The sequence below is a fragment of the Equus przewalskii genome, chromosome 21 (assembly GCF_037783145.1).
Source record: "Equus przewalskii isolate Varuska chromosome 21, EquPr2, whole genome shotgun sequence".
Classification (NCBI taxonomy): domain Eukaryota; kingdom Metazoa; phylum Chordata; class Mammalia; order Perissodactyla; family Equidae; genus Equus; species Equus przewalskii.
The window spans coordinates 37,373,141-37,396,128 of record NC_091851.1 but is presented as its reverse complement, the minus strand read 5'-3'; the positions used below and the strand labels follow the sequence as shown (position 1 = coordinate 37,396,128).

The window sequence follows — 22,988 nt, the reverse complement described above, 5'->3', positions numbered from 1 at the left end:
TTGCAGCCACTCAGAGCACCAGCGACCACTGAGCAACACCTCCTCCACCATAGCTCGGGTCTCAGACCCCTGGGAACTTCCTCTGAGCTCAGAGACATCTGGTTGGTTGGTGTCTCTGTGGAGCTCTGAGCTTCAGCTGCGTAGGATCCCTTCTCTAAATTTCTCAGTTTTAATCATTCCAGCCTCTTCCCTTTGTTCCCCCAGCTCTTGGGCTGCTTCCTGCAATTACCCCCCCCCCCACCCCCCCGTAATACTTAGTGTTCCCTTTTGCTTTTGAAGTTTTCAGCACCTGGTATGGTGGTTTTGAAATATGTCCACAAATTCTTTGATTTCCTTTCTTCAAGAGGCGGAGCTTAATTCTCCTCTTGAGGGTAGGCTGTATTTAGTGGCTTGCTTCTAAAGAATAGCGTATGGTGACAGTGGTGGAGTTCATAACAAATACAGTGGCTTTCATCTTGCTCTCTTTCTTGAATCATATGCTTTGGAAGAAGTCAGCTGCCATATGTTGAGACACTCAAGCAGCCTACAGTGAGGCCCACATCATGAGGAACTGAGGCCTCCTGCCAACGGCCAGTAAGAAACTGAGGCCTCTGTGTTGTAAGGGAGCCATCCTGAAAGTGGATCCTCCAGCCCCAGTCAGGCCTTCAGAGGGGTGCAGCTGACATATTGACCACACCTTCATGAGAAACCCTGAGCCGGAACCCTGCAGCCACACAACTTCTGAATTCCTCACCCACGGAAACTACAAGGTAATAGATATTTGTTTTAAGCCACTAAGTTTTGGAGGTAATTTGTTATGTAGAAATAAATGGCTAATTCATCTGGTTAATTCTTTTTTTTCTTTTTTTTTTTTTTGAGGAAGATTAGCCCTGAGCTAACTACTGCCAGTCCTCCTCTTTTTGCTGAGGAAGACTGGTCCTGAGCTAACACCCATGCCCATCTTCCTTTACTTTATATGTGGGACGCCTACCACAGCATGGCTTGCCAAGCAGTGCCATGTCCACACCCGGGATCTGAACCGGTGAACCCCAGGCTGCCAAAGCCGAAACGTTCACACTTAACCACTGCACCACCGGGCCGGCCTCTTTTTTTTAATTGAGATATATTCGACATACAACATTATATTAGTTTCAGGTGTACGACATAATGATTTGTTATTTGTACATATTGCAAAATGGTCACCACAATAAGTCTAGTTAACATCCATCACCACACACGCTTACAAATTTTCTTTTCTTGTGATGAAAACTTTTAAGATTTACTCTCTTAGCAACTTTCTAATATACAACATAGTAGTATTAACTATAGTCACCATGCTGTATATTACATTCCCATAAATTTTTTTCTTTTTTTGGCAAGGAAGATTGTCCCCGAGCTAACATCTGTGCCAGTCTTCCTCTATTTTGTGTGTGAGATGCCGGCTTGGCATGGCTTGCTGAGCAGTGTATAGGTCCATGCCCAAGATCCAAATCAGCAATCCAAACTGGCAAACCTCAGGCTGCCAAAGCAGAGTGTCTGACCATAACCACTATGCCACTCCACTGGGCTGGCCCAACTTATTTATTTTTTAACTAGAAGTTTGTACCTTATCACCACCTTCACTCATTTTTCTGTTCCAACTCCTCCTGCCTCTGGCAACCACCAATCTCTATGAGTTCAGTTTTTGGGGGGTGGCTTTTTTTTTTTAGATTCCACATATAAGTGAGGTCATATGGTATTTGTGTGTATCTTACTAATTTCACTTAGCATAATGCCCTCAGGGTGTATCCATATTGTTGCAAATGGCAAGATTTCCTTCTTTTTAATGGCTAAATAACATTCCACTGTGTCTATATATCGTATTTTCTTTTTTAAAGAAGATTATCCCTGAACTAACATCTGCCACTAATTATCCTCTTTTTGCTGAGGAAGGCTGGCCCTGAGCTAACACTGTGTCCATCTTCCTCTACTTTATATGTGGGATGCCTGCCACAGCGTGACTTGATAAGTGATGGGTAGGTCCACACCTGGGATGTGAACTGGCGAACCCCAGGCTGCCAAAATGAGCATGTGAACTTTACCACTACGCCACCGGGCTGGCCTATATATCACATCTTCTTTATCTGTTCATCTGTCAGTGGACACTTAGGTTGCTTCCCTGTCTTGGCTGTTGTTAATACTGCAGTGAACATGGGGGTTCAGATATCTTTTCCAGTTAGTGTTTTTGTTTCCTTTGGGTAAATACCCAGAAGTAGGATTGCTGGATCATATGGTAATCCTATTTTTAATTTTTGGGGAACCTCCATACTGTTTTCCATCGTGGCTGCACCAATTTACATTCCACCAACAGTGCACAAGGGTTCCTTTTTTCTCCAGTCCTCACCAACAGTTGTTATTTCTTGCCTTCTTGGTGATAGCCATTCTAACAGGTATGAGCTGCTATTTTCCTGTGGTTTTGATTTGCATTTCCCTGATGTTAGTGATGTTGAGTACCTTTTCAGGCAGCTGTCAGCCATCTGTGTGTCTTCTTTGGAGAAATGTCTATTCATATCCTTTACCCATTTTTAAATCAGATTGTTCTTTTTTTGCTATTGAGTTCTATGAGTTCGTTATTATTTTGTATATTAACCCCTTATCAGATACATTATTTGCAAATGTTTTCTCCCATTTGCTAGGTTACCTTTTGATTTTGTTGATGGTTTCCTTTGCTGTGCAGAAGCTTTTAAGTTTGATGTAGTCTCACTTATTTATTTTTGCTTTTGTTGCCTTTGCTTTTAGTATCAAATCCAAAAAATCATCGCCAAGACCAATGTCAGGGAGCTTACTGCCTGTATTTTCTTCCAGGAGTTTTATGGTTTCAGGTTTTATGTTCAAGTCTTTAATCCATTTTGAGTTAATTTTTGTGTATGGCGTAAGATAGTGGTCCAGTTTCATTCTTTTGCATATGGCTGTCCAGTTTTCCCAACACCATTTATTGAAGAGACTGTCCTTTCTCCATTGTGTATTCTTGGCTCATTTTTCATAAATTAGTTGACCTTATATGCATGGGTGTAGTTCTGGGCTCTCTATTCTGTTCCATTGATCTGTGTGTCTATTTTTATGCCAATACCATACTGTGTTGATTATTATAGCTTTGTAATGTAGTTTAAAATCAGGAAGTGTGATGCCTCCAACTTTGCTCTTCTTTCTGTCTCTCTTCTTCTTCTTTGTTCTTCCTTCTCAAGATTGCTTTGACTATTTGGGATCCTTACCAATTCTTTACATTAAATTTTCTCTGTTAAAATGACTAGTATAGCAGGCCAGCCTGGTGGTATTGTGGTTAAGTTCGTGCGCTCCGCTTTGGCAGCCCAGGGTTTGCAGGTTCAGATCCGGGTGCAGACCCAGCACCACTCGTCAAGCCACGCTCTGGTGGCGTCCCACATAAAGTAGAGGAAGACTGGCACAGCTGTTAGCTCAGTGACAATCTTACTCAAGCAAAAAGAGGAGGATTGGCAACAGATGTTAGCTCAGGTCCAATCTTTCTCACAAAAAAAATAAAAATAAAAATAACTAGTATAGGGGCCGGCCCGGTAGGATAGCAGTTAAGTGCACACGTTCTGCTTTGGCGCTCCGGGGTTCACCAATTCGGATCCCGGGTATGGACATGGCACTGCTTGTCAAGCCATGCTGTGGCAGGCATCCCACATATAAAGTAGAGGAAGACGGGCACGAATGTTAGCCCAGGACCAGTCTTCCTCAGCAAAAAGAGGAGGATTGGCAGCAGATGTTAGCTCAGGGCTAATCTGCCTAAAAAAACTGGTATAGTTTCTGTCTCATAACTGAACTTTGACTGATATGTTAGCCAAAAACTATATATCCAAACATTTGCACACAGTACATCAAAGAACTATTTCTTTTTTTTTCAAAGATCGGCACCCGAGCTAACTTCTATTGCCAATCATCTTCTTTCTTTCTTCTTCTCGTCAAAGCCCCCCAGTACATAGTTATATATTCTAGTTGTAGGTCCCTGTGGTTGTGCTATGTGGGATGCCACCTCAGCATGGCTTGATGAGCAGTGCTAGGTCTGTGCCCAGGATCTGAACCGGCGAAACCCTGGGCCACCCAAGCAGAGCACATGAACTTAACCACTCAGCCACAGGGAAGGCCCGTCAAAGAACTATTTCTCATGGTGAAAAGCTTGTAAATGACCCTACTGTGTAACAATAAAGAAATAGTTCCCTCAATTCTGGTATATTCCTACAATGGAGTACCGTAACCCTTACAATATATGTAGCTCCATTTACACTGACATAGGATATTATCTAAGATATCTTAAGATAACAGATTATAAAACAATCTGTGTGATATGATTCCATTTTTATGTATGAAATATGGATGAGTTATTAAGAAAATAATTGATATTTTGTGCTTGTTGCTGTTGTGGACTCACCAACTCAAAGAGGGGAAACTGAATTTCAGGCCCACCAAGGAAGCTTAAACTGAAGAGACCCAGAGGAGAAAGCAATAGAGGTGTTGGCCTCAAGGTTATGAGAAGGGTGTGGCCTAATGTTTATGTGGGGCTGTGGAGTCCCGACCATGGGAAGGGGCGAAGCTACTGCTTTGAGTTGAAGATGAGCAACTAAATCCAGTCAGAGAGTTGTGTATTGGTCAGTGTGAGGGTTAATCATATGTGTCAACTTGACTGGGCCACAAGATGCCCAGATGTTGGTCAAACATTATTCTGGGTGTTTCTGTGAGAGAGTTTTCGCATGAGATTAACATTTAAATCACTATATTGAGTAGCGCAGATTGCCCTCCATGCTGAAGGAGCTTCGTCCGATCAGTTGTGGGCCCGAGTAGAAAAAAAACACTGACCTTTCCCTGTGGAAGAGAGAATCTTCCTGCCTGATGGTCTTCACAGACGGGAGCATCAGCTCCTCCTGACTCGACAGCACCCTCCAGCCTTTAGACTCAAACCAGGACATCGGCCCTACGGGTTCTGGATTTGCCAGTTCCATAGTCGCATGAGCCAGTTCCTTATAGGACATTTCCCTCTCTCCCTCTCACGTTCTCCCTGTCTCTGTCTCTCTATATATATCTCTATAGATTTTTGAAAAACTGACCAGATATTTATAATTAGAGGGGAAAAAAAAGCATTGCCACTCTTCCCAGTTTGAGGGGGAAAACACAATATGAATAAAAGAAGTGGTAAAATGGCATACCAAGAGCTGAGGCAATTTTTAAAGAAACGCATCTGCTCTCCAGGAGGGCTTGTGCAGTGTTCCCAAGGAAACAGACCTGGAAATGCAGCTTCCTTTATCAACCCCGTCAGGACTCTCTCCTCCTACAGATAAGATCTTGTTCTCCCCAGAATACCACGATGATCTGTGTGGACTTGTCGTGGCACAAGGCGTTTTTGGCACTGACTTACGTATACTTGCCTCAATCCTTGCCTCTAGACTGTGTTCCATGAGTGTTGTGCATCTCCCTGCACCACACATGGGGCCCCAGGGGCTGCAGCCTCATTAAATATTGATTAGATGGGGCCAAAGCCAGGCTGCCCTCACATCTTAATTCCCCGAAATGATTTGCAATTGGCAAGATCTGGGTAGATGTGGAAATCTTGACAGCCTTGCCCAAGAGTGAGCAAGTCCTCCGAGATCCTTGGAGGTCAAAGATGTTGAGAGCTTTGGAGATTTGCTGCGCATGCTTATAAAATCCCACGCCTCACTTCCACCCTCCTCCTCACCATCCTCACCCAATTTCTTATCTCCTCCCCAAACCAGAGTCTAGGAAGACCAGACTGGCATAAAGGAAAGAAAGATTTCTTATTTTTCTTCTTGGGAGGCTGACATGAGCCCCAGAACTTTAGCTGTATTTAGGAGAACCCAGTATCCCCCTGCCCCCAGTTCAAAGCAGAGAGTTTCCAACTGATTTTATTCTCAGAGAGTCAAAGTAGACGTTACTCAATAATCCTTTTTTTTAAAGATTGGCCCTGAGCTAACATCTGTTGCCAATCTTTTTTTTTTATTTCTTTTTCTTCTTCTCCCTAAAGCTCCCCAGTACATAGTTGTATAATCTATCTGTGATGCAGGCTCGGTGAGAGGAGTCGAAAGATGTCTTGGACTCTCAAGATCTGATAGCAGTGCTCCTTTATTCAGAGAATAGCATGGGGACAGGACTCATGGGCAGTAAGAGCTGCAGGCATGGGTTGAGGGTAGGGAAAAATTTAAGGCATAGGTATTCGAGTTATCTCTTTATAAGACAAAGGAAAGATTATGTAAAAAAGTCATTAAAATGGTATCAGTGCAGGTGGGGTCTGGTTATTGGGTGGTCCTATAACTTTAGATAAGAATCAGGTGGGATCAGATCAGGACATCCTCTCCTTCCCAGAGGACATGTAGATGGGTATGTAGGGCAGGACGCCTTGGGCTTTTCTCCCTGGGGCAGCCTTGATCTTCATCACCTGTAGGCCCCTCTAGTTGTGGTATGTGGGACGCCACCACAGCATGGCTTGATGAGCAGTGCTGTGTCTGCCTGCACCCAGGATCCAAACCAGCAAAACCCTGGGCCGCCGAAGCAGAGCACACGAACTTAACCACTTGGCCTCGGGGCTGGCCCCTACTCAATAATTAATATTGAGCAATATTCTACTACTAAACAGTGGCACCAACTCAAGATCAGCTTACTAACATAATATTTTCATTAATTCCACAAATATTTATTTAGCTCATACTTTGTTCCAGGCTTTGGGACAAAGACAGACACTGGGGACATTGCCATCTCATTCCCTTTCACGTCCCTCCCCAGAGCCAACCTTTCTCATGAATTTGAAATGTAACCTTCCTTTTGATGCTATTGTATCGCCATTTGCAGGTGAGGAAACTGAAGCACAGGGAGGTAAAGGAACTGGCCCAAGGGCACACTCTTCTAGGTTGTCAACCAGTACAGACAGGTGATAAGTGAGATGAAGAAAAGAAGGCAGGTTGATAAGAGAGATAGGGGCGTGTGGTCAGGGAAGCATACTCACTTAACCTGAATGGAGGAACATGCTACAAAATAATTGGCCTGCAGTCTTCAAAAGCGTCGTGACGAGAAGGTGAAGGGAACACTGAAGAGCTATTCCAGCTTGAAAGAGACTAAAGAGACAGGACAATCTGAATGCAAACATCTTTTTGCTGCAAAGGACATTATTGGACACACTGGCAAAACTTGAAAGGGGTCTGAGGGTTAGATGATATAGCACTGTAGCATATTAATTTTCTTATTTGGATGGTTGTATCACATAGAAGACAGTCCTTGTTGTAGGAAATACACACTAAAGTATTTGGGGGCGATGAGGAATCAAGATAGCATTTACTTAAAGGGTTCAGGACGAAAACAAAGATCAGAACCGTATTTACAACTTTTTTGTAAGTTTGAGATTCTTTAAAAAAAATTCGTAGACCAATTTCCAATTAACTTACTTTAACATTAATCTTCTCTTCATTTTACAATCTTCCTTAGACAGTCGTGCACCGCATGCTGACAATGGACCACATGTATGACAGTGGTCTTGTATATTATAATGGAGCTGAAAAATTCCTGTCACCTAGTGATGTTGCAGCCACCGTGGCATCATAGTGCAACTCATGACTCAGGAGCCTGTGGTGAAGCTGGAGTAAACAAACCTACTGCGCCGCCAGTTGTACGAAAGCAGAGCACACACAATTATGTGCACTACAAAATACTTGATAATGATAATAAACGACTATGTTACTGGTTTATGTATTTAATATACTATACTTTTTACTGTTATTTTAGAGTGTACTCTTTCTGATGCGGGGTCGGTGAGCCAAGGAGTCGAAAGAAAGATTTCTTAGACTCTTAAGATCTGGCAGTAGTGCTCTTTTATTTAGAGAATAGTGTAACATGGGGACAGGACCCATGGGCAGTCAGAGCTTCTGCTGCCGCCGCTTCTGCTGCCCCCGCTGGCATGGGGACAGAGCCCATGGGCAGGCAGAGCTGGTGCGTGGGGACAAGACCCACGGGCAGTCAGAGCTCCTGCTGCTGCCCCGAGTTGAGGGTTAGGGCTAATTTTATAAGGCATGGGTACGTGAGTCATCTCTTCACAAGACAAAGGAAAGAACATGAAAAAAAAGTTAAAATGGTATCAGTGCAGGTGGGGTCTGGTCATTTGGCGGTCCCACAACTTTTAGATAAGAATCAAACCGGATTGAGTAAATGGCAGAAGTCACCCCTTGAATATTATCCTTAGCTAAAGACAAAGGAGGATTTGTTGGGGGGTGGGGGGGGGCAGTTACATGAGGTTGCCAGACAGTAAACAACTCAAGTTCTTGCCTCTGGCATTGATCAGGAGCCTCTAGAGATAAGGTCATCCCCCTTCTTCCTGGCACAGAAGGGAGGCATCTTCACAGATAGAGGTTTTCCTTGGAAATGTAAATGTTTCCCAACAAAGGGGCAAACAAATTTCACTCCTTGGAGCCTGAATCTCATCTGTAGTTTTAAAACTAACCAGCCTAAAAATCCTCATCATAAGCCGTTTTAAAATTAAGCAGCCTAAAAATCGTCATCATTTCTACTATTAAAAAAAAATTCACTGTGAAACAGTATATGCTGTGTTACGTTGGCAGCAGCCTCATACATTTCACATTACCACATCTCTTGATTGCATCATTTTCTCTTGTGCTTGATTTAATCTTGGGTTGTTTTGTTCGTCATGGCCCCTAAGCGTACAAAATCCACTGCTAATGTTGCCAGTAAGAGGCCACGTTGAGTGATTGACCTGGAAATGAAATTAAAAGTGATTAAGGGGCCAGCCCAGTGGTGCAGCGGTTACGTTCGCACGTTCCACTTTGGTGGCCCCAGGTTCGCTGGTTCGGATCCCAAGTGTGGACTTACCCACCACTTGTCAAGCCATGCTGTGGCAGGTGTCCCACGTATAAAGTGGAGGAGGATGGGCATGGATGTTAGCTCAGGGCCAGTCTTCCTCAGCAAAAAGAGGAGGATTGGCAGCAGATGTCAGCTCAGGGCTGATCTTCCTGAAAAAAAAAAGTGATTAAGGACTATGAAGGTGGAAAATCAGTGATGGTTATTGCTCACCAGCCAGGCTTGTCCCGTTCCCCCATAGCTACGCTCTTGTTAAAGAAGCTGTTAAAGGATCTGCTTCATTGAAGGCAACGAGACTAACAAAAATTCAAGAAGGGCCCATACCAGACATGGAGAAACTTCTAATGACCTGGATTCAAGACCAGACACAGAAGTGTGTCTGTCTCAGCACCATGATGATCGTAGCCCAAGCGAAAAATTTGTCTGCAATGTTGAAAGAAAAGGCTGGACCAGACTATGATGTTGAATTTACTGCCAGCTCTGGGTGGTTTAAACGGTTCAGGAATCATTACTCATTACGTAATGTGAAAGTGAGGGTGAGTCTGCGAGTGCTGATGTGAAGGCAGCTGGAGAATTTTTGGAAACTCTAGATAAGCTGATTGTGGAGGAAAATCACTTGCCAGAGCAAATATTCAATATGGATGAAACCTCCCTATTCTGAAAGCAGATGCCTGAGAGGACTTCCGTCCGTAAGGGGCCAGGTCAATGCCAGGTTCCCAGGCTTTTGAGAACAGGACAACAGTCTTGCTTGGGGGCAATGTTGCAGGCTACAAATTGAAACCCTTTGTGATCTGGCACAGTGCGAACCCCAGGGCTTTCAAACATATCAGTAAGCACACACTGCCAGTGTACTACAGGAGCAGTAAGAAGTCATGGATGACCTGCCTCCTCTTCCAAGATGCCCTCCTGAATCGCTGTGCCAGCGAAATGGAGAAGTACTGTTTGGAGAATAATGTGCCTTTCAAATTTTGCTTATTGTTGATAATGCTCCCAGAGAGCCTCCATTTATTAGTGATCTTCATCCCAATATCAAAGTGATGTTTCTGCCTCCAAACACCACCTCTTTGATTCAACCAATGGATCAAGGAGTTATAGCAGCTTTTAAGGCCTACTACCCGAGGAGGACCTTTGCCCAGGCTATTGCTGCAACTGAGGAAGATACTGAGAAGACACCGATGCAACTCTGGAAGGATTACAACATCTTTGCATCAAGAACCTTGCTTGGGCTTGGGGTGATGTCACCAAGGAGTGTATGAATGGCCTCTGGAAGAAGACACTCAAGACGTTCATCCATGACTTGAAAGGATTTGCCGATGATGAAGAGGTTGCAAAAATCAAGAAGGCTGTGGTTGAAATGGCCAACAGCTTTAACCTGGGTGTGGATGCGGATGACATTGAGGAGCTCCTGGAGGTGGTTCCTGAGCAATTACTGATGAGGAGTTGTTGGAACTGGGACAGGAACGCTTAGCTGAAGAAGAGGATAGAAAAGAGGAAACTACAGGAGAAGAAAAAGAAGAACCCTCAAGAAAATTCACAGTGAAGGGTTTAGCAGAAGCTTTTGCAGACCTCAACAAGCTCCTTAAAAAGTTTGTAAACGTGGACCCCAGCACAACAGATTTTCATTAATAGAGAGGAACATTCATGGTGCATTATCTGGTTACAAGCACATCTATGATGAAAAAAAGAAACAAACCAGGCGGCTGGCCCGGTGGCTGAGTGGTTAAGTTCGAGCGCTCCGCTGCAGGTGGCCCAGTGTTTCGTTGGTTTGAATCCTGGGCGCGGACATGGCACTGCTCATCAAACCACGCCGAGGCAGCGTCCCACATGCCACACCTAGAAGGACCCACAACGAAGGATATACAACTATGTACCGGGGGGCGTTGGGGAGAAAAAGGAAAATAAATAAATAAATAAATAAAATCTTTAAAAAAAAAAAAAGAAACAAACCAAGCAAACCACCATGGACATATTTCTGAAGAGTGACACCTCCTCGAGAAGAGCCTCAGGCAGGTCCTTCAGGAGCTATTCCAGAAGAAGGCATTGTTGTCACAGGAGATGACGGCTGCATGTGTGTTATTGCCCCTGAAGACCTTCGGGTGGGACAAGGTGTGGAGGTGGAAGACGGTGATATTGATGACCCTGACTCTGTGTGGGCCTAGGCTAATGCATGTGTTTTTGTCTTAGTTTTTAACAAAAAGAATTTTTAAAGTAAAAAAAAGCTTTTAAATAGAAAAAAACTCAAAGAATAAGGATGTAAAGAAAAAAATATTTTTGTACAGCTATACAGCGTGTTTGTGTTTTACGGGAAGTGTTATTGCAAAAGAGACAAAAAATTTAAAAATATTTAAAAGTTTATAAAGTAAAAAAGTTACAGTAAGCTAAGGTTAATTTATTATTAAAGAAAGAAAAATATTTTTTAATGAATTTTAGTGTAGCCTAAGCATACAGTGTTTATCAAGTCTAAAGTCGTGTCCCATAATGTCCCAGGCCTCACGTCCACCCACCACTCACTCACTGACTCACCCAGAGCAACTTCCAGTCCTGCAAGCTCCTTTCATGGTAAGTGCCCTACATGTTCTACCATTTCTTTATCTTTTATACTGTATTTTTACTGTACCTTTTCTATGTTTAGATACACAAATACTCATGATTGTGTTACGGTTGCCCACAGTATTCAGTGTAGGATGCTGTATCGGCTCGTAGTCTAAGAGCGATGGGGGGCTGTACCGTATAGCCTAGGTGCGTAGTAGGCTATGCCAGGTAAGTACACTCTGTGTTGTTTGCACAATGACAAAATTGCCTTATGATGCATTTGTCAGAGCGTGTCCCTGTTGTTAAGCGAGGCATGACTGCATCTCATTGAATATGAATAATATCTACTGTTTATTTGGCGCTAAATTTTTTATACACGTATGATAACATACATAAAGAACCCTGTAATTTATTGCCTCACTTAGCGTTCTTTGATTGCAAGCGACAGAAACCAGCTCTAGCTAATTCAAGCAGGAACAAGAAATTACTGGAAGGATATGAGATATACGGAAGGTTCTGTTGGAAACAGCTCCTCCACTTAATAAATGTACGTTGATCTTGGGCAAGTGGCTTTACTCTGTGCCTCAGTTTCTGCGTCCATAAAATGGAGGAAATTATAATACCTACCTCAGAAAACTGTTGTGGGGGTTAAATTAATTAATATATGCAAAGCATTTAAAAGAGTGTCCAACACATAGTTAGTGCTCCATAAATCTTATTTATTATCGTTAGCTGACTTGTCCAAAGAAACCAATGAGTGGCCGATGCAGGATTTGCACCCAAGTCCATCTAAAATCAAACTCTGAGCTCCTTACCATGACAACCCTTTATCACATTAACTGAGCTATGATTCTTCCTCTTTCCTCCTAAAAACGCTGATGAAAACCAAGGGACTCCCACCACACTGGCAGTTACTTCCTTTTGCATTCTCCTAAGGCTTATAAACAAAAACTTGTCAAGCCGGCTGGTCCCCTTCACAAGCACAGTTCATGCCCACACCCTTCAAAAGCTTTTCCTTCACTGGCATACCTTGTTGGCCTTGGGTAATGTTATTCTTTTAAACATAGAGGACATTTAATCTAGACAATCCTGTCATAGTCTTTGATCCAGGCATGCAACAGCTGTAGCTGTGAGGTAATATGCTTGCTTCATGCCTTGTGTCTAAGCATTATCCTTCCCTCTCATATTTGATGGAAAATATCAGGTCAACATCTAAAAGAGTAATGCACTTCTCTGAAAGGTGCTGTATTAATCGTGTTTTTCCCCTGTATTTTATGATATTTTGACATCTTAAAAAGCTTGTTGGTAGGGCACATGCTGCTCTTCCCAGGGTACTCAATTTTTTTTTTTTTCTTTGAGGAAGATTAGCCCTGAGCTAACTACTGTCAGTCCTCCTCTTTTTGCTGAGGAAGACTGGTCCTGAGCTAACATCCATGCCCATCTTCCTCTATTTTATACGTGGGACGCTTACCATAGCATGACTTTTGCCAAGCAGTGCCATGTCTGCACCCAGGATCCAAACTGGCGAACCCTGAGATGCTGAGAAGCGGAACGTGGGAACTTAACTGCTGTACTACCAGGCTGGTCCCAGGGTACTCAATTCTTAGAGATAGCTAAGGGCTCAGCTGGGAGCACATCTTTCATATGCAAACCAACCAATCTGTAGTCTATAGTCCCAACAACCTCCTTATCTAACTCTCACACAGCAAGCCAATATTTCTCCTGCTCTAAATTATCCCGGGGCCAGGTAGCAGACAACTACAGACCATCCCTACAGCCCAGAGCCTGCTGAGATTATTCAAACTAGCCAATCCTAAACTTTGTCTTGTCTTTCCCTCAGAAATGCCAGTAAAGGCTCTGGCTCAGGCTTTCCCCTCATTCCTGTCTTCTGCCATCTGACCGATACCTGGTGCTTCCCCTGTGGCCCTGCCTGGCACACAGAGATCTCCTCTCTGGGGCCTATGAATGTAATAAACTTCTTCCTTGAAGAAGAAGAGCCTTGTTCTTATTTCCTCCTGTGGCCACACCAACTTTACCATACTACATTCAACATTTACATTCTTAGAACAGTATTATGAGTTGATTTTTTTCCTAAAAAATATGCTTGATTTATATTTATTGTTAAAACACTATTAGTGCATGTTAATAATACCTAAATAAAAATATACAGTACAAAACACTGTTAAACTATAAAGAAAACTTGAGAAAGACAAAAGATAACACCTATATCCTACCATTTCAACAAAACCATCACTTTAATTTTCCAGTCAGCCTTTTAACTTTGCTCCATATGCATTCCTTTCTCTATAGGATTAACAAGAAAAAATTAATGATTTCCACTAATTACAATGCTCAGATTTGCAAAACACTTTCACCTATCTCATTTTGAGAACTTAAAAAGACAGAAAAGGAGTGTTCAGAGAAATGGGATAAAAACTAGAAGAGAGTAGGATCCAGAAGCCCAGAGAGGAGCATATTTCTAGAAGGGAGTGATGGACTATGTCAAATGCCAGTGAAAGATCAGGGAACAAGAGATCTGAAAATGCCCAGTGGATTTAGTGACATGTTTTACTTTTCAAGAAGTTTGGCTGTGAAGAGAAGGAAGAAAATGGGCTGGAGCTGGAGAGCAAATGGGACTAAGGTATTTTTTGTTTGTTTTGTTTTTGTTTTTTAGATAAGAGAGACTTGAAAATGTGTAAATAAAGATTGGAGGGATCCAGTTGAGAGCTAACGTTTAAATATGAATCCAGAAGAGAAAATGAATCCAGAAAAGAAAATGAATCATTGATAGTGTAAGATTCGTATGAAGGAGAGGAGGAGATAAGGATTGGTTTGGATAGGAGAGACACCAACCACTCCTATGGCAACAGGAAGAAGATTGGTTCAGACGCAGGTGAGTTATTGTTTGGTTTTGGGAAGACGAGTAAGTTTTCCAGTATAGACACTGACAGAGCAGATAGCTCAGGTTTTGATAAACAGTACAATCAAAATACACATTGTCACAGGAGTTTAGGGTATTGGAAAGAGTGTTCTTGAAATGATGGACCATAAGACCTTGCTGAATAAGGAAGGGCGTGAAGGATAGAGGAAGCTGATGAAAGGGGAGAACGCAGATGGCTAAATAGCCTGGGGTCCTGATGAAGCAGAAGAACAGTCTTAGTGAGCCATTGAGTGCGGGAGCTGGAAGGGTTGTGACCGCAATGTAGAACGACGTTTTGGAATATTTATTTTTTATGTCAAGACCCAATGTATCGCCATAAGGAGGGATGACTGAGGTGGGATGGAAGAGAAGGTCACTGGAAATGAAAAGGTCTTACAACTGAATGACCAGGATCTTGGATTGGCTGTCTCTGTGAATGCTGAGATCACCAGGATGATGAGGAATATTATGTGAGCCAGATGCCAAACTGTGATGCGTGAAGGCAGTGGGGAGGGGACAACAGGGACATAGCTGAATAACCTCTCTCCTAAACCCCATTCTCACATTTCCAGCTAATTTGTCTAATTAATATGGACAGCTTGGATGTCTAATTCTTTAACCTAACAGTGTGGCCACATCTCGAGGCAGAGGAACTAGAAAATATAGCATTTGTTCTGGGCACATAGTCACCCCAGAAAGAAAGCTGGGGTTCTATTGCAATAAAAAATGTGAAAATGGATATCATTAGGCAAGAAATGTTTCTCCCACATAGTGTAATACTCATATTACCAGATTAATACAACAGTGAAAATTCAGGTAGCCTCAAAAATTAAAGAGAGTAACCAGAAAATATAAAGAGCTCTTTAAATATTTTTTAAAAAACAACCCAGTTAAAAAATGGGGAAAGGACTTGAATAGACATTTCTCCAAAGAACATATACAAATGGCCCAAAACACCTGAAAAGATGCTCGACATCATTAGTCATTAAGGAAATGCAAATTAAAACCATAATGAGATACCACTTCACACCCACAAGGATGGCTATAATTTTTAAAAAAAGGAAAATAACAATTGTTGGCAAAGATGTGGAGAAAGAACACTTGTACATTGCCGATGGGAATGTAAAATGGTTCAGTGGCCGTGGAAAACAGCTTGGCAGTTCCTCAGAGAGCCAAACAAAGAGTTACTAACGTGATTCAGCAATTCCACTCCTAAATATACACCCAAAAGAACTGAAAACAGGTACTCAAGCAAATCCTTGTACTCAAATGTTTATATCGGCACTATTCACAGTAGCCAAAGGTAGAAACAACTCAAATAGCCATCAGCAGATGACTATATAAACAAATTGTGGTATATCTCTACAATGGAGTATTATTTGGATAAAAAGGAATGAAGTACGGCGACATGCTACAACGTGAATGAACCTTGGAAACACTATGCTGAGTGGAAGAAGTCAAACGCCAAAGGTCACGTATTGTATGATCCCATTTCTATGAAATATATGGAATAGGCAAATCCATAGAAACACAGAGCACATTGGTGGTTGCAAGAGGTTTGAGGGAGGAGAGAATGGAGAGTAACTGCTAAATGGGTACAAGATTTCCTTTTGGAGTGATGAAAATGTTTTGGAACTAGATAGAGGTAGTGGTTGGTCAACATTTTGAATGGACTAAGTGCCACTGAATTATTCACTGTAAAATGGTTAATTTTACATATGTGAATTTTACCTCAATAAAGAAAAGAGAAAATTAAAGGGAAGGGTTATAGTATTAGGAATGATAGAAAAGTTGTTTATCAAGATACAAATAAATTTTTTTTAATTAGATTTTATTTTTTTCCTTTTTCTCCCCAAAGCCCCCTGGTACATCGTTGTATATTCTTAGTTGTGGGTCCTTCTAGTTGTGGCATGTGGGACGCCGCCTCAGCATGGTTTGATGAGCAGTGCCATGTCTGCGCCCAGGATTCGAACTGACGAACACTGGGCCGCCTGCGGCGGAGCACTCGATCTTAACCACTCGGCCATGGGGCCAGCCCCCCAATTTTTTTTTTTAAAGATTGGTACCTGAGCTAACAACTGTTGCCAATCTTCGTTTTTTTTTTTTTCCTTCTTTTTCTCCCCAAATCCCCCCAGTACATAGTTGCACATTTTAGTTGTGGGTCCTTCTAGTTGCAGCATGTAGGACGCAGCTCAATGTGGCCTGATGAGTGGTGCCATGTCCGTGCCCAGGATGCGAACCAGTGAAACCCTGGGCCGCTGAAGCGGAGCACACAAACTTAACCACTCGTCTGTGGGGCCGGCCCCAACAAGCAAATTTTTTACCCAAGAAAAGCAATACATGATTATATAAGTGTGTTCTCACTGTTAATGGTAATTCATACAGTCCAAAGTATGGGTGCCAAATTCCTTTCCTGCGATGTAAATACAAGTCTGTGTTAGGAACACAATGTTGTGTTGTTTGACAGCGCTAGAGTTTGCAAACCCAGTGATGTAGAATTTTTCCCCACCACCACCAGGAAGAAGAAAGAGAAAGAGAACGAAGAGAAGGAGAGGATGAAAAAAGAGAAGGAGGAGGAGAAAGAGACAGAGACGGACAGACAGAGAAAGGAAGGGAAAAAGTAAGAAATAAATTGGGGGGGTCAGCACGGTGGCGCAGCAGTTAAGTTCGCACATTCTGCTTCTCGGCGGCCCAGCGTTTGCCAGTTTGGATCCCAGGTGCGGACATGGCACCACTTGGCAAGCCATGCTGTGGTAGGCGTCCCACATGTAAAGTAGAGGAAGATGGGCTTCCTCAGCAAAAAAGAGGAGGACTGGCAGTAGTTAGCTCAGGGTTAATCTTCCTCAAAAAAAAAAAGAAAAGAAAAGAAAAAGAAAAAAGTTGGTTTCCCATCTAAATGTAAAATCCTAAGAAACTGATTTTTCCCCTGGTATGAGAAAGAAACCTTCTGTGTTCTGAAGGACAATGATTTCTAACCTAGAATTCCATACCCAGCCAAATTATCCATGAAGTGTGAGGATGGAATAAATATGTTTCCAGATATGCAAGGTCTCAAAAATGTCTCTTCTATGGGGCTGGCCCCGTGGCCGAGTGGTTAAGTTCGCGCGCTCCACTGCAGGTGGCCCAGTGTTTCGTTGGTTCGAATCCTGGGCGCGGACATGGCACTGCTCATCAAGCCACGCTGAGGCAGCGTCCCACATACCACAACTAGAAGGACACACAACTGAGAATATACAACTATGTACCGGGGGGCTTTGGGGAGAAAAAGGAAAAAATAAAATCTTTAAAAAAAAAAAAAATGTCTCTTCTATGCCCCTTTCTTAGAAAGAGTGGATCGTGAGAAAGCAAACCATGAAAAAGGAACTCACAGAATCCAAGAAACAGGAGATCCAGCCCAGGAAAGAGGCAGAAGGAGGTGCCAGTGCTCCAGCTGCCCAGCAGGTCTGGAGAGGAATCCATCTCAATCAGAGCAGGAGAGCAGAGAACGAGGGAATGTCTCCAAGAAGAAAAAGAAAAAGAAATTTATAGGTTGCCTGATGTGTCTGAATTTATTGAGAGGAGATTTCTATTTCTGCTCGAGATTTTGTGGATCCACTGGTGATAAATACATAGAAAACTGAGTGTAGCCAATTTGTTGAACAGATGGGACCTATGGGGTGTAGGCAGAAAACAAGCTTATTCTTGGATGTGAAGTTCCTTCTTTTCCTGTTCAAATTGTCTCTGCGAAACCAGTGCTTCCCTGGCACCCTTGAAGGAAGTATAGGGCAAATCTCATGGCTTTTTTAGTCAGGTAATAAAATTCTCTCAGTCACTTAAAACCCCCAAACAGTCTCAGTTCCGTAGTTAAAAAAATCCACTCTCGTGCATTAAACTGAATCATACGAAATTGCCATTTTTGTGAGTCATAAATGGTTGAATATTGGCAGTTTCATTTGATTCGCCTCTAATAAGAGTTAAAATCTCCAAGTTCATTTAAAGTTAAATCATCTGCCACTTAGGCCTTCTTTGGATTGGCCACCTGAGGTGGGACAGTGGGGCCTGGTGGGCTTCTCCATTTTCCTACCCGGGCCTTCTGCCACCCTCCTCCACTCAGGAGTCTGTCTCTGGTTCCTGCAGGATAGAAGGCTGTGGAGGCAGGAGAGAAGAGGCCATGTGGGCACTCTCTGACCTTGGCAGGTGTGTACAGTGGATTCCTCTCCAGGGTGCTTTCGGCTTTTGTGATACTTAGGAGACACAATCCACCCCCCTCCCCGACCCCTGCCCTCTGCTTCATGGGAGGGGCCTCATTCAACCTGAAGACCCCTTGATTTGATGGCCACTTGCAATTCTGCCCTCAGCCCCCAGGCATTCAGCCTCTTTTGGCTGCGATCACCTCACACCTCTGGGCAAAACTCTTAGACAAGATCCAAGCTGGTGTTTGCCCAGCATGGCCCAGTCTGGTCCTCAGGACACTGTCATGCACCCTTGAACACCACCTCCCCTCCTCTCTGCCATCATCAGAGCAGCTAGCCAGCCAGAGTCCCTTTCAGTTATACGTCTCAAGTGTGGGTCAAACACCACCTACTGTGTCACCTGAGCTTCAGGAGACACATGTCAAGCTCTTCAAGAGGTCTGACTGTAGCACCCTCCTTTAGGCTTGAGGTGAAGGAAAAGCATCCTTCTCCCTCCCTTCCCACAAATCGGCAGAGGTGTAGTCACCGCTCATCACCAGCTCCCTCTAAACACCTCCTTTAATCTCTGGAAATTTTTGTTTTTTTAATTTAATAGAGTTTATTTTTTAGCGCAGTTTTAGGTTCACAGCAAAATTGAGCAGAAGGTGCAGAGATTTCCCATATCCCCGCTGCTCCCACACATGCAGTGCCTCTGCGACCATCAACATCCCCCACCAGAGTGATACGTTTGTTACAATCAAGAACCCACATTGAAGGGTCGGCCTGGTGACACAGTGGTTAAGTCCGAATGTTCCGCTTTGGTGGCCTGGGGTTCTCGGGTTCGGATCCCGGATGCAGACATGGCACCACTTGGCAAGCCATGCTGTGGTAGGCGTCACACATATAAAGTAGAGGAGGATGGGCACAGATGTTAGCTCAGGTCCAGGCTTCCTCAGCAAAAAGAGGAGGAATGGCAGCGGATGTTAGCTCAGGGCTGATCTTCCTCAAAAAAAAAAAAAAAAAGAACCCACATTGACACATCATTATCACCCAGAGTCCACAGTTTACACTAGAGTTCATTCTTTGTGGTGTATATTTTATGGGTTTGGACAAAGGTTTAATGACGTGTATTCACCATTATAGCATCATACAGAGTAGTTTCACTGCCCTAAAAATCCTCTGTGCTCCACCTCTTCATCCCTCCCTCCCCCCAGCCCCTGATGACCACTCATCTTTTAATTGTCTCCATAGTTTTGCCTTTTCCAGAATGTCATACAGTTGAATCACACATTATGTAGCCTTTTCAGATTGGTTTCTTTCACTTAGTAATATGCATTTAAGTTTCCTCCATGTCTTTTCATGGCTTGATGGCTCATTTCTTTTTAATGCTGAATAATGTTCCATTGTCTGGATGGACCACAGTTTATTTATGCTTTCACCTACGGAAGGACATCCTGGTTGCTTCCAAGTTTTGGCAGTTATGAATCAACCTGCTATAACCAGTTTTTAATCGCCTCTTTTACAAGTCCTGCCTCAGTGGCAGGACTACATTGCTGTGCAATGGGGAAGTATCTGCTGAAACTGAGGCTGAACTGGCTCCCTATTAACATCCTGTTACACAAGAAAGTGAAAAACCAAGGCAATTAATAACCGGGCGGGGGGGAGTTATATAAGAAATGAAATGTAACCATAGTACTCTACATGGCTCAGTGGTGAATACCACTCGTGTAGTCTGAATAATATCAATATTACATATCGATTGAATCAAGAATTATGATACCCATTTGATGGCATGCTAAATAGCAGTGAAAATGAAAAAAGCTGAGCTACATAAATAAATATAGATGAGCCACCCAAAAATGTAATGTTGAGGGAAAAAACACAAATCATAGAAGAATTCAAATAGTGTGATACCATTTATATAAAGTTTTACAATACACAAAACAATATTGTTTTAGGAAGCCTTCATTTGTAGTATAAGTGTAAACATGCATGGAAATAATTAGCACCAAATATTGAATGAATGAATGAATGAATATGCTTTTTAAAACTACAAGCTCTTGGGGCCCACCCGGTGGTGTAGTGGTTAAGTTCACGTGTTCTACTTTGGTGGCCTAGGGTTCGCTGGTTCCCATCCTGGGCACAGACCATGGCACTGCTCATCTAGGCACAGCCATGCTGTGACAGGCATCCCACACAGAAGAACTAGAAGGACTTTCAACTAGGATACACAACTATGTATGGGTGCTTTGAGGAGATAAAAACCCAAAACTACCAGCTCTCAAATGAAGACATTTTCTTTAAAATATAAAGCATTTTATTTGCTTTTGAATAGGTGAATATATATGCACATTCAAAAGAACACTAGAAGGTATTTCAATGAAAAGTCTGTTTTCCCACCTCATCCCAGCTACGCAATCCTTCTCTCCAGAGGCAAATACTGTTATCACTTCCTTATCTTATTCCAGGCCTCTGGAATCCAGAGGTGGTCTATTCATTAACAAAAACTGAGTTCTGTATCTGCTACAGATTTTCTGTCTTCTTTTCCTTGATCAGTCTGGCTAGAGGTTTATCAATTTTTTTTTTAAAGATTTTAATTTTTCCTTTTTTTCCCCAATGCCCCCTGATACACAGTTGTGTATTTTTAGTTGTGGGTCCTTCTAGTTGTGGCATGTGGGATGCTGCCTTAGCATGGCTTGATGAGTGGTGCCATATCTGAGCCCAGGATTTGAACCGGCAAAACCCTGGGCCACTGAAGCAGAGGGTGCGAACTTAACTACTCGGCCATGGGGCTGGTCCCTAGAGGTTTATCAGTTTTATTGATTTTCTTCCCCCAAAGAACTAGCTTTTGGTTTGATGGATTTTCTCAATTATTTTACTGCTTTCAATTTGATTGACATCTGCTCTTATCTTTATTATTTCATTCCTTCTGCTTGCTTTGAGTTTCATTTGATCTTCTTTTTCTGGTTTCTTAAGGTAGAGACTTAGATTATTGATTTAAGACTTCTCTGCTTTTCTAATATAAGCGTTTTAGTACTACAAATTTCCCTCTAAGTATTGCTTTGACTGCATCCCCAAGTTTTTGATATATTGTAATTTTGTCTTCATTCAGTTCACAATACTTTTAAATTTCTCATCCTGTGAGGAAAAAAAATTGCCAAGTAGAGTACAGAGTTTATGTGCAGCTTTTTTTTGCCCTTAGCTTTACAGTTTCCAGTCAAAATACCACTTTCCAAAGTTAATTAGGTCAGCTCCTTTTTTCCCCATCCCCATCAATGACATTCATTTGTCATGATCTTCATTCCATTTTGAGATCCTAAGACATCTTTAATGATTTTTAAACATTTGCATACAGTAAAGTTGTGGAAAATGCAGAGTCACGTGTCCATGTCAATAGCATACAGAACAGTTCAGTCACCTAACACCTAAAAATTCTGTAGTCTTTTAGTCAACTACCTCCCCCTCCTCCAACCCCTGACAACCACTGATCTGTTTTCTGTCCCTATAATTTTGCCTTTTTTCAGAATGTCATATAAATGGAAGCAAACAATATGTGGGCTTTTGGGTTTCGTTTTTTTCACCTAGAGAGATGCAATTAAGACTCATCCATGTTGTTCCATGAACATAGTTCCTGTTCCTTGCTATTGCTGAGTAGTGTTTCATTGCATGAGTGTACCACTGTTTGTGTATCCATTCACCTGTTGAAGGGCGTCTTGGTTGTTCCCAGATTTGGCTGTTATGAATAAAGCTACTATAAACATTAGTGCAAGGTTTTTAAGGTTGACCATAGTTTTCAATTCACTTGTGTAAATACCAAGGACTAGGATTGCTGGGTTGTGTGGCAAGCGTATGTTTAACTTTATAAGTAACTGCCAAACTGTCTTTCCAAGTGGCTGTATGGTTTTGCATTTCCATCAGCAATGAAAAAGTGTTCCTGTTGCTCTGCGTTCTTCTATTTGGTGTTGTAAGTGTATTTTTATTATTTTTATTTTAGCTATTCTAATAGGTGCGTAATCATATCTCACTGGGTGTGTGCGTTTTGTTTGCATTTCCCTAATGACATCTTTTCATACGTTTATTTGACACCTATATATCCCTATAAGTTGCACAATGAAGTGTCCATTCAGTGCCCATTTTTTCCTTTGGTTCTTTTTTTTCTTATTGTTAAGTTTTAAGAGTTCTTTATGTATTCTGGATACAAATCCTTTATCAGATGTATGATTGAAAATACTTTCTCCAAGTCTGTGGCTTGTTTTTTCATTCTCTTTACAGTGTCTTTCTTTATTCTTTTTTTTTTAAACCACTATTTTTCCATTGAATGAATTTGCCATAATTTATTTAGCCATTCTTAGGTTGGTGGACATTGACATTATTTCCAGACTCTTGCTGTTACAAACTGTGCCTCCATTAACATCCTTGAATTCATGTTGTTATTGCTAAGGACCATTTGTTTTTCCTTTCCCATGAACTATCTGTTGCTAGCTTTTATCCATTTTTCTATTGGGCTGTTAATCTTTTTGTTATTCGTAGGACTTCTT

At 42.3% G+C, this 22,988-nt stretch overlaps 1 long non-coding RNA gene across 1 annotated transcript; it reads left to right on the top strand.

Annotated features, from left to right (window-relative positions):
* Nucleotides 1–280: 280 nt before the first annotated feature.
* Nucleotides 281–22,690, top strand: LOC139078098 (uncharacterized). Its single transcript, XR_011530854.1, has 5 exons — nt 281–749; nt 11,335–11,406; nt 14,054–14,272; nt 16,818–16,919; nt 17,624–22,690. It is a non-coding gene; the product is annotated as an uncharacterized lncRNA (long non-coding RNA).
* Nucleotides 22,691–22,988: the final 298 nt, after the last annotated feature.